Genomic DNA, 10,522 nt, shown 5'->3' with positions numbered 1-10,522 from the left:
ACTCATCGATAGTCATTTCAGACCATGCCCCCCTTTTTGTTAGACCTGGAACTAGCCCCTAAACCCAAAGGCTAATCAAACTGGAGATTAAACACTGGGCTCTTATCATCTGACAAATTTTGTGAATTTATCTCTGATAAGATTTCACGCTTTCTCGAAAACAACAAATCTGACTCTACTTCACCTTCTCTCCTGTGGAAACCCTCAAAGCAGTAATCCGTGGAGAAATGAATTCATATAATGCCAGGACACGAAAGGATGGGAGGTAAAGGCAACTTGAACTGATCGCAGCAATTCATCAGACTGATAGACAACACTCCATCTCAGCCAATGCTACTCTCCAGATGGAGAGACTTAAATTACAGACTAAATTTGACCTTATTTCCACAAAGAAAGCAGAGTTTCTTTTAAGGCGTACAAAGGGCACTTATTATGAATATGGAGACAAGGCTAGTCGGTTACTAGCAAGGCAACTAAAACATCAATCCTCTTACCCATTTCATTACTCAAATTCGTAAGAACCCCCAAACTTTAGTTACAGACCCAACTGAGATAAACGATACTTTTGCTTCATATTACTTTGATTTATACAATCAGAAGCCTCATCAGACACTACTCCAATGAACCAATTCCTAGATAATTTAATTCTCCCCTCTGTGGACACTAATTCCAAAAACATTCTAGATGCCCCTCTCAATCTGTAAGAGGTGAAAGCCAGCCTTAAATTAATGCAGATGTAGCGTGGAAGGAAGAAAATTCATTCCACCAAATATCCTTCATTTTATATTTTCATTAATTTATTGTCTTTCAGTTTTATGTTGGAATTAATATTTTAAAGAAAAATACTCTGTATAATAATTTTCGGAAAGTTTTATTTTATTTTTGTGGGTATAACTGGTGACGTCACTTCCTCCTTCACCAGACCATTCATGGCTGTTGCGGAGGAAGGTGAGTTTTCACGGAGCTCTTGTTAGTTTCTTGGTTAGAAGTTCGAGTGTAATGAAAAATGTTAAACAATTTTTAAAGCTAACATGTTTGTGAGTTGCTTAGCGGTGAATGGAATGTTTTTTAAGGAGTTAAAGAGTTTTACTGTCGCAGCATTTCTTTGAATGAGCCGACCGTTTTTCCTGCGCAATGCTAAATTTTATTTGCTCCATTTGTCATGGGCAGGTGGACTGATGTCGGCTGGATATATTATTTGCTGCTGAACAGTTTTTCATATCATTCTGTACAGGTATGTTGTTATTTTATTTATTGATTGAACTTTTTTGTTCAATGTCGGAGTTTCATAGTTTTTTTAAATTTTTCACAATGTACAAGTTTTTTTTATACATTACCTATTGTGGAGGTTTGCTGGTGGCGTGTTTCTGTTATCTTTATTTGTTTCATCCAGATTTAAAAAATGTAATAATTCAGACCAGACTGTTCATGGCTGTTGCGGAGGAAGGTAGACTGATGTCGGCTGGATATGTTATTTGCTGCTGAACAGTTTTTCATATCACTCTGTACAGAATAAATACACCATCAGTAGGCTGACCTGAAATGCCTGAGCGGTCGTCACTAGACAACGCAGAGTCAAACAAGTAGCACGCCTGAGGCCGGCTACATTGGTGCCGTGACGATCCGGATTCATCTTGGATCAACAACAGCTTGGTCATCGAGGGCTGCTGATCATCACCAAGAGGTTCCTTTAAATTTGCTGGTTGCAAAGCTACGCTGTTACACAGTTGAAAGGACTTTGAAAGAAAAGGGGTTGTTTCATTTTTTTCCCCTTGCATTCTTTTTTATTGTTGTTGTGTATCTCAACTAAGTTTGATAGATTAAGAACCATTGTTTCATTATAATATAGGGTTAAGGTTGTTGTTTTTTTTTATTAAAAATGGCTTCCAAGTTTGAAGAAGCAGATGTAGCTACAACAAATGAGAATCCTCTAGGCCTTGGCAGAGGAAGGTTTTTGAGGGAGCTTTGTGATACCCCTGTCAGAAATGCAGACAATGTTGGTTCACCAGCCTTTAGCTCCACTCGGTTACCTAGTCATCCAACCGCTTTGCCTAAACTCGCTGATCAGCTGTCAGCAACGTCAGACATAAGTGATCTAGCTTTAAAAAAATTTCATCACACACATAGCACAGGAAGTCAGATAGGTTATATCTACTCAGTTAAAGGGAGAAGGTAAGGCAGATGAGGACAGAGATGCACGAGCTCAGAGTTCAGGTACAAATCAGACTCTCAATATCCTTACACATAACCTGGCAGGCATAAGATTAGTTATGCAAGCTAATGTCAGGGAACCTCCCAGTTTTAGAGGAGATGTGTCAGATAAGCTATCAGTGTATGAGTGGGAGGAACTTCCACATACCTGAGGAAGAGAGGTGTACCACATGGAGAACAGCATCAGGAGATTTTATATAAGTTAATAGGAAAAGCTAGGGACATTGTGAAGGTTACGCTCCGTAGCAATCCAGCCCTAAAACCCCAAGAGAACCCAAAATTCATCATTGACATTTTAAAGCAACACTTTGGTGAAACAAGTTCAAGTATGCCTCTTGCAGACTTTTATGGCACTGTGCCTCAAATAGGAGAAAACCCTGTTGAGTACTGGCTAGGCCTCAACAAGGCAATTGATGTAACTGAGGAGGCTTTGAGGAGACAAGGGCGACACGTTGATGATCCTAGCCGAGAGGTAACGATGATGTTCGTCAAGTATTGTCCAGATCCCTCTCTTGCTGCAGTATTACGATTCAAGCCACCAGACAAGTGGACAGCTAAAGAGATACAGGAACATGTAGATCGCTATCAAATTGAGATGAAGCCTAAACCAATTCATGCCAGCTTGATAAAGTGTCTGTCATCACATGTTCAAGCACCTGAGGAGCTCATTTCATCCAGCTCTCCGGTTTCTTCTCCTGTTTAGGTTGAGGGGAATGTCAACCTCAGTCCTCAGTTAGATGATAACTGTATAAAGACTCTCATCAGTCTGCTTGATCGTACCCTTGTTCAGAACAACCAGACTGTGCTCAGAAAGCCCTCTTATGGTCAGCTGCAGAGAAAGTTCTGTAAGGTTTGCCAGTCCACAGAACACTCAACATTGGCACATTGCAGACAAGATCGCCTGTGCTTATCCTGTTTCAAACCTGGTCACATTAAGAAGGACTGCCCAAACAAGGATTCCAGACAAAATCTTCAAACCGCGTCTTCGCTTGAAGGACAACAGCATTTAAACTGATGAACCCGCATTCGGAGAGGGGACGTGTGGGTAGTGATTTACAAACCCTCAACTGTGACAGTGAACTCGAACAATGCTATGTAAATGCATGTGGAGTAGCATCAGGTAATGCTAAGGTGATTATGCAAAATACACAGACAGTAGAGCCTTATGATGAACTGTTCTATGCACCAGTTACTGTGAACTCTAAGTTTCAGATGCAAGGGATGCTAGATTCAGGTTCTATGGCATGCACCTTCAGTGAAGAAGCAGAGGAAAGGATGGTTAGAGAGAACATCTTGTCAGAACCTGACAAGGATAAAAAAAAGTATACTGCTTTTACCACACCACTTGGGTTACATGAGTACAACCGGATGCCACAGGGGCTCTGCAATAGTCCGGCTTCCTTCATGCGCATGATGTTAAGTGTATTTGGTGACTTGAACTTCAGCAGTCTGTTATGCTATTTAGATGACCTGCTTGTTTTTGCACCCAGTGAGGAGGAGGCTTTGCAGAGGTTGGAGGTTGTCTTTCAGCGGCTGCGAGAGCATAACTTGAAGCTGAGTCCCAAGAAGTGCCACCTCATGCAAGCTTCTGTGAAGTTTCTGGGCCATGTCATTGATGGAAATGGTGTGGCTGTGGATCCATCAAAAGTTGAGGTGATATCCAAAATGTTGTCGTCCAATCTGATGGAAGATGATGGAAGTACACCTTCTGTTCGACGGATTAAATCTTTTCTGGGGATGGTATTCTGTTACCAGCACTTCCTTCCCAATTGCTCTTCTTTGACTAAACCACTCTTTGCTCTTACTCAGGGTTTCCGCGGGGCATTAAAAGTCATTAAATGAAATGTTTTAAAATTAAGGCCTTAATTAGCATTAAAAGTCATTAAATGTGATTATTGGTTGTCATGATTTTGTCGAGGGTGAACCCGGACACAGCACGCACACACAGAGTAAGATTTAAGAGAGTTTATTGCAGGTGGATGGTGGTGACATGAGGAACCAGAGTTGTTACCAGACGGAGGTGAATGATGCAGGAGCTGACTGACAGGTACAGAGTCCACGAGACAGAGAGGAGCTGGGCTGCTGCAGGACCAGGGACGAGACCAGGACGAAGACGGAGAAACTGAAGCCAGCAGCGCAGCCGCACAAAAACAAAACTTGACGGACTGGGAACCAAGACGGGGGAACAGGTGCAGGCAGACACGAAGGAGAGCAACAAACACTACGAGCCAGCGACAAGGAGACAACTGAGGTGAGTTTATAAAGGGAGCCTGACAGGTGATGGGAATGAAGACTAATAGCGTACCGCAAGCGAGCTATTTTTAGAAACGTAACGTCACGATTACATCACATCACGTGGTACGCAGTAGGGCAAGCTTGCATAGTCCGCCGCTGTTTCGCTGTAAAAGAGACGTGCGTTACCCTTGGTTTTACTCGGTAAACGACTGCTTTTTCCAAATCTAAAACCATGGTTCTTTAACATTGTTGCTATGGAACGTGCAACAGCGACTCGAGGTACGCTGATCGGCCGCATATGAAGGATGTTTTCTTCAAGACTGCCAAGGAGAAATGTGTGCACTGGGTACACCGGTGCGGTCGGCCTACACAACAGTTCAACCCGGAAAAAGTTACCAAATTCACCTACATATGTAGCAAGCATTTTGTTGGAGGAAAGGGCCCAACCGACGAACATCCTGACCCAATTCCAGCGACATCATGTAGTGAACAGGTAAGAGTATTTTGGTGGCCGACATGTTAATAATGAAGCGCCTGCTACTATGATAGCATATAGGCTATCATGGTAGCAGGCGCTAACATGATACCCTGCTACCAGGATAGCTTACTCAAAAACATTTCAAATAAGACAAACATTAAACATATACCGATTCCTGGACGGTGATTACAAACAAAAAACGGCCGACGACGCCATGAACGCCGCGCAGGAAAAAAAAAACAAAGCTTACCGTTCGATCAACTCGGCCCGTTTTCCGGTCTTTTTAAGCCCTCGACACTCAAGCCATCGTTTGAGCTGAAGGTTGGTGTGTTCTTCGACAGTGCGACCAGTAATCCGTGCGCCTGGGACATCGTCTTGGGAAAGTTTAACGGCTGTAAAGTCGGTCATATCACTGTTTCTGTTGCGCGTGTAATAGCTGGTTGCTACGGGCGTTCTTTACCTGTATGTCCTACCAAAGCGGCAAAAGGGGCGTTGCTCTTAATAGTAATAGTAATATCATCTTTATTGTCATTGAAACATACATTACAACGAAATTTGTTCTCTGCTTTTAACCCATCACCCTTGGGGAGCAGTGGGCTGCCATGTGCGGCGCCCGGGGAGCGTTCTGGGGTCAAGGGTCTTGCTCAGGGACCCAGAGTGCAGGCACTGGGGATCGAACCGGGTACTTGCATCCTTCTCTGAGTGCAAGCGCGCTGCTCTAACCACTAGGCCACCACTCCCCTAGGCCAGCTCTTGAGACGGTGACGTCACGTGCGCAGTACGCTATTAGAGTAGGTGTGACTAATGGCTGTGGGAGGGAGAGCTGGGTGAACTACAAAATAACCACAAGCGAGACAACTTAAACCATGAAATTGGTGGCATTATTTTTTTTCAAAAAAAAATACGGTCATAAAAACAGTTTCATCAGATATATTATCAGATATAACTGATTCCGCATGTTTGCGCGGAACTGCTTCCGGTTGATCGTAAAGCCGTATATTTTTACAATGTTCGGAAAAGAAGCTCGAGGTGGAGAAAGCTTTGGGAAAAAGCAAATTTCAACAAAAGTGGATGGAAAACGAGGAATTCGGGACATGGCTGCAGCCTGTCAACGGTAAGGATGAGGAAGGATTTTGGCGTTTTTGTAAAAAAAATAAGCTGCACAATGGGTGTCAATGCTTCACGATCTCACATGAAGTCGGACAGTGTAGTCCAGGGTGTACGCGGGTATACGGCGCATAGCCACTTATTTTTCTGTCAGCATTGCGTATACCCATGTCTGGAGCGATATTTGTGTCTTTTGTTTGAGCACGCAGTGAGACAGGTATTCAGCGTTTAAACATCACGCGCACGCTCAACTCTGATAAACTCTTCTCAACCCACTATGCTCGCTCGCGCTCGGCTCCGTGTCTGCCGTGACCTGCTACTTCCACGCTCAACACAAGCTGTGCGCTTCCTCGGCTATTTTTCCCATAGACACAATATATCATTTCTATGGTTTCTCTGTTCGCTCGACTCTGTCGACTCTGGCGACTTCAAAAACTGTCCACCTCACCAGCCAATCACAGACAGGTTTCTTTCCATCCAATCAGAGTATGGCTTGCAAATACTGCATTCAGATGGATTAAATGAAAATGCTGCAGCTTTTGGCAGAAATTACTAAACATAACGGTGGGATTGAAGAAAAAACAACAACCAATAAACAGTTTAATATTTTTGCCTAAAATATTTAGTTTAAAATAATTCCTTGAGTTACTAAGTGAGGTGTGAAAAATGTTTTTGTCTCTTTTCTGGGTGAAGATGCAAAAGTTTCTTGTGATCATAATAATCATCATTGTCATCATTATTTAAAGAGCATTTTAACACGAGGTAAAACAAAATAGCATCTAATAAAATGACTTGGGTAAAGACTCAATAGTTTAAAACAACAACAATAATATTAATAGTAAGCTGTTCAAATCCTTAAAAACAAACATAAGTTCTTTAAACTGAACTTTAAGATAAACAGGCGTGCTACTTGTTTGACTCTGCGTTGTGTAGTGACGACCGCTCAGGCATTCCAGGTCAGCCTACTGATGGTGTATTTATTCTGTACAGAGTGATATGAAAAACTGTTCAGCAGCAAATAACATATCCAGCCGACATCAGTCTACCTTCCTCCGCAACAGCCATGAACGTTCTGGTCTATATTATTACATATTTTAAATCTGGATGAAACAAATAAATATAACAGAAACACGCCACCAGCAAACCTCCACAATAGGTAATTGGGTAATATGCTTTATTTGATGTTTTTCCATTAAAAGGTGTGTAGCAGCATTTGTACCAGCTGCATTCATCTGAGTGAGGACTGACCGACTCAGAGATAAAAATAATTACACTAATCAAGCCATAAAGAAATGAAGGCTTAGAGTAGTGTTTCCATATTTTGCCTTGAAAGAATAGGTTTTACCTTTGCTTTGTTCCTTACATGATAAAAATTGTTTAACTGAGGTCCCCTTTTGACTGTAAAGTTTTAAATCACCATCCATTTTAAAATCGAGGGGCTAAACATTCATTGTCAGGTTGTCTAAATCAACAGGATCAACAGTTCTTTGGGTGTTTCAACTGGTATATTTGACAGTTCATGATTTGCAAGGACAAAGTGATTTGAGTTTTGATGTTCTCCTCATCATTAACTTTATCTCTTTCTATAGATTTTCATTCAAATTAGGAATTTCCATATGACTTATCATCTAGGTCTATATCAAAAAACCTGCAGTAAAGTAATGAAATGTTGATTCTGGATGTAGTGTAGCAATTCCATTTAATATAAACTAAAGAAAATTTTACATTACCTGCCAGAAGCTGGATAAAATCTTTTTAAAAAAAGAGACAACAGTATTTTCACACCTCATGTAGTAGCTCAAGGAAATATTTTAATCTAAATGTTTTAGGCTAAATATTTTAGGCTAAAATGAGTAAACCCAAGTGATGGATTTTTGAGTAAACTAAATAGAGCAGTGTTACATGTCATTGTTTCTAAAACAGCATTTTTCTGAGCTGCGTCTAAAAGGGCAAACAATGAGAGTATACCCACTTCTCCAGGGACCACTACACCACTACGGACAGCCACAGATCAGCTGCAAGGGGCAGACAACAGCTAACAATGTCAAGTTACTTTTCTGTAAGCAACGCAGTCATGTCCGCATTAGCTACCACAAACAGCACAGCAGCAGCTGGAGCAAGCTCAACCGCCACTAACCTATAGGGAAATCAGACCGTCTTCGAACAACATTTGGAGCCAATGCCACACTGCATGCGGAGGTGCTCTGTTGTCTGAACACAGCCATCAACAAGTACTATATATATATATATATATATATATATATATATATATATATATATATATGGGTACTTGTTTATGGCATTAAAAATGTTTCTATGGCCATTAAAAAGCATTAAATTACTCATTCATTCCTGTATAAACCCTATTACTGCTGGGCAGAAAAGAAGGGGAAAGGCAAGAGCAAATGCGGGGACCTATAGGAAGCTCAAACGAGATGACTGGACACAGGAATGTGACTCAGCTTTTAATAAGCTGAAAAAAAGTCTAATGGATTGTGTGGTTCTTGCTCACCCTGACTTCTCGCGTCCTTTAATCTTGTCCATCGATGCCTCCCTAGATGGACTTGGTGCTGTGTTGTCACAGATACCAGAGGGTGAAAGCAAAGCGAGACCCGTAGCATTCGCAAGTAAGACACTAAGTGGATCTCAGAGACGATATCCAGCCCACTGACTTGAATTTCTAGCTTTGAAGTGGAGTGTTTGCGAGAAATTTAGCCATTGGCTAAAGGGCAACACTTTCACAGTATGGACAGATAACAAACCATATATTATGACGAAGCCAAAGCTTGATGCTTGCGAACAGCGCTGGGTTGCCAAACGTGCTCCATACACGTTCGATTTAAAGCATATCCCGGGCACCAAGAATGTTGTGGCAGACGCTCTCAGCAGAGATCCATTTGCCAAAACAGTTGGTCATAGGTTCATCACTGAGTGTTATGACGATCTTCTTGTTGAGTCTGATGGGGTTGGGGAAGAGGAGATTCAAGACGTCTTCCGTCTTAAAGTCCAGTGTCACTGTGTAGGAGGAGCAGCACAGTCCAATGCTGCTAAGTCTCACTTGCTTCGTTCCCCAGGTCATACAGCTATAAAAGCCATCATTGATGTACATGACCGGTGGAATGTGTCTACAGAGGCTAGGGCAGTTCAGTTAGTCCAGACTGTCCAACAGGTTGCCACAACAGAACTGGATCCATTACCTGCTTTTTCCCTGGAAGAACTCCAACGGAACCAAGAACAAGACCTCAGTATTTCTAAAATACTGCCATTTCTGAACCGGAAAAGAAGGCTATCCAGAAGGGAAAGAGAGGGATTTGAGCCTGGAGCTCTTGTTCTTTTAAAACAATGGGAGAGACTCAAGGTCCTTGATGGGGTTCTTTACAGAGTAATCAAAGACCCTTTAAGCAAACAAAGGAGACATCAGTTTGTTCTACCCAAATGTCTGGAGGAGAAAGCTTTGTGTGGGTTGCATGACTTAGCTGGCCATCAAGGTCAGGCAAGGACAATCTATCTGGCGAGACAGCGCTTCTTCTGGCCAAACATGGAACATCACATCAGAAACTATGTAAAGTGTTGTCAGAGATGTATACTGGCTAAGACACCAGAGCCGTCAGCCAGAGCCCCACTTGAAAGCATCAGGACATCTGCTCCAATGGAACTGGTGTGTTTGGACTTCTGGAGTGCAGAAAACAACCGACAGCAATCTGTGGATGTTCTTGTGGTCATGCCTTCCCATGTGCAAACCAAACAGCAAAACAAGTTGCAAGGAAGCTATGGGACCATGTGTTATAATATATTTTTCTGGGATGAACCCGGACACAGCACGCACACACAGAGTCAGTTCTTATGAGTGAGTTTTTATTGAATAGTGTGGAAGATGGATGATGAGACCAGAGTCTTTCAACGGACGGAGGTGAAGGGTGTAGAAGCTGGCCGGCAGGAGGAGTGTGGAGAGACTGACCGGGAGGAACTCTGGAGCCGAACACTGGAGAGCAGAACATCTGAGCCGAGTGCTGGAAAGCAGAGCATCAGAGTCGAGCGCTGGAGAGCAGAGCATCAGAGCCGAGCGCTGGAGAGCAGAACGTCAGAACCGTGCAGTGGAGAGCCGAACCTCAGAGCCGTGCACTGGAGGGCAGAACGTCTGAGCCGTGCAGTGGAGAGCTGGACATCAGAACCGTGCAGTGGAGAGCAGAACGTCTGAGCCGTGCAGTGGAGAGCTGAACGTCGGAGCCGTGTACTGGAGGGCAGAACGTCTGAGCCGAGCACAGGAGAGCTGAACGTCTGAGCCGTGTTCTGGAGAGCTGAATATCAGAGCCGTGCAGTGGAGAGCTGAACATCAGAGCCGTGCAGTGGAGAGCTGAACATCGGAGCCGTGTTCTGGAGAAAACAAACTGACGGAAAGTCTATGGGCTGACTGTAACAAAAACCAGGTTGAACGGAGTCTTCAGGCTGACGGTAACAAAACGGAGCTGACAAGAATACTGGCAGAGACTG

At 43.0% G+C, this 10,522-nt stretch overlaps 1 long non-coding RNA gene across 2 annotated transcripts in view; it reads left to right on the top strand.

The window, feature by feature from the left end:
* The first annotated feature begins 484 nt into the window (after positions 1-484).
* Positions 485-10,522, top strand: part of LOC118565355 — a 28,244-nt gene continuing 18,206 nt past the window's right edge. Inside the window, exons 1-3 of one of the 2 annotated variants that reach the window (XR_004932332.1) lie at positions 485-948; positions 1,171-1,234; positions 1,512-1,684. This is a non-coding gene — a long non-coding RNA (uncharacterized LOC118565355). Of the gene's footprint in view, positions 949-1,170; positions 1,235-1,511; positions 4,098-10,522 lie in introns of those variants that run through there. The other variant, XR_004932331.1, reaches the window with a different exon arrangement.

The sequence above is a fragment of the Fundulus heteroclitus genome, chromosome 13, assembly GCF_011125445.2.
Source record: "Fundulus heteroclitus isolate FHET01 chromosome 13, MU-UCD_Fhet_4.1, whole genome shotgun sequence".
Taxonomy (NCBI): domain Eukaryota; kingdom Metazoa; phylum Chordata; class Actinopteri; order Cyprinodontiformes; family Fundulidae; genus Fundulus; species Fundulus heteroclitus.
Note: the sequence above shows the minus strand (reverse complement) of the source record. Positions and strands in the feature narration are given on the sequence as shown.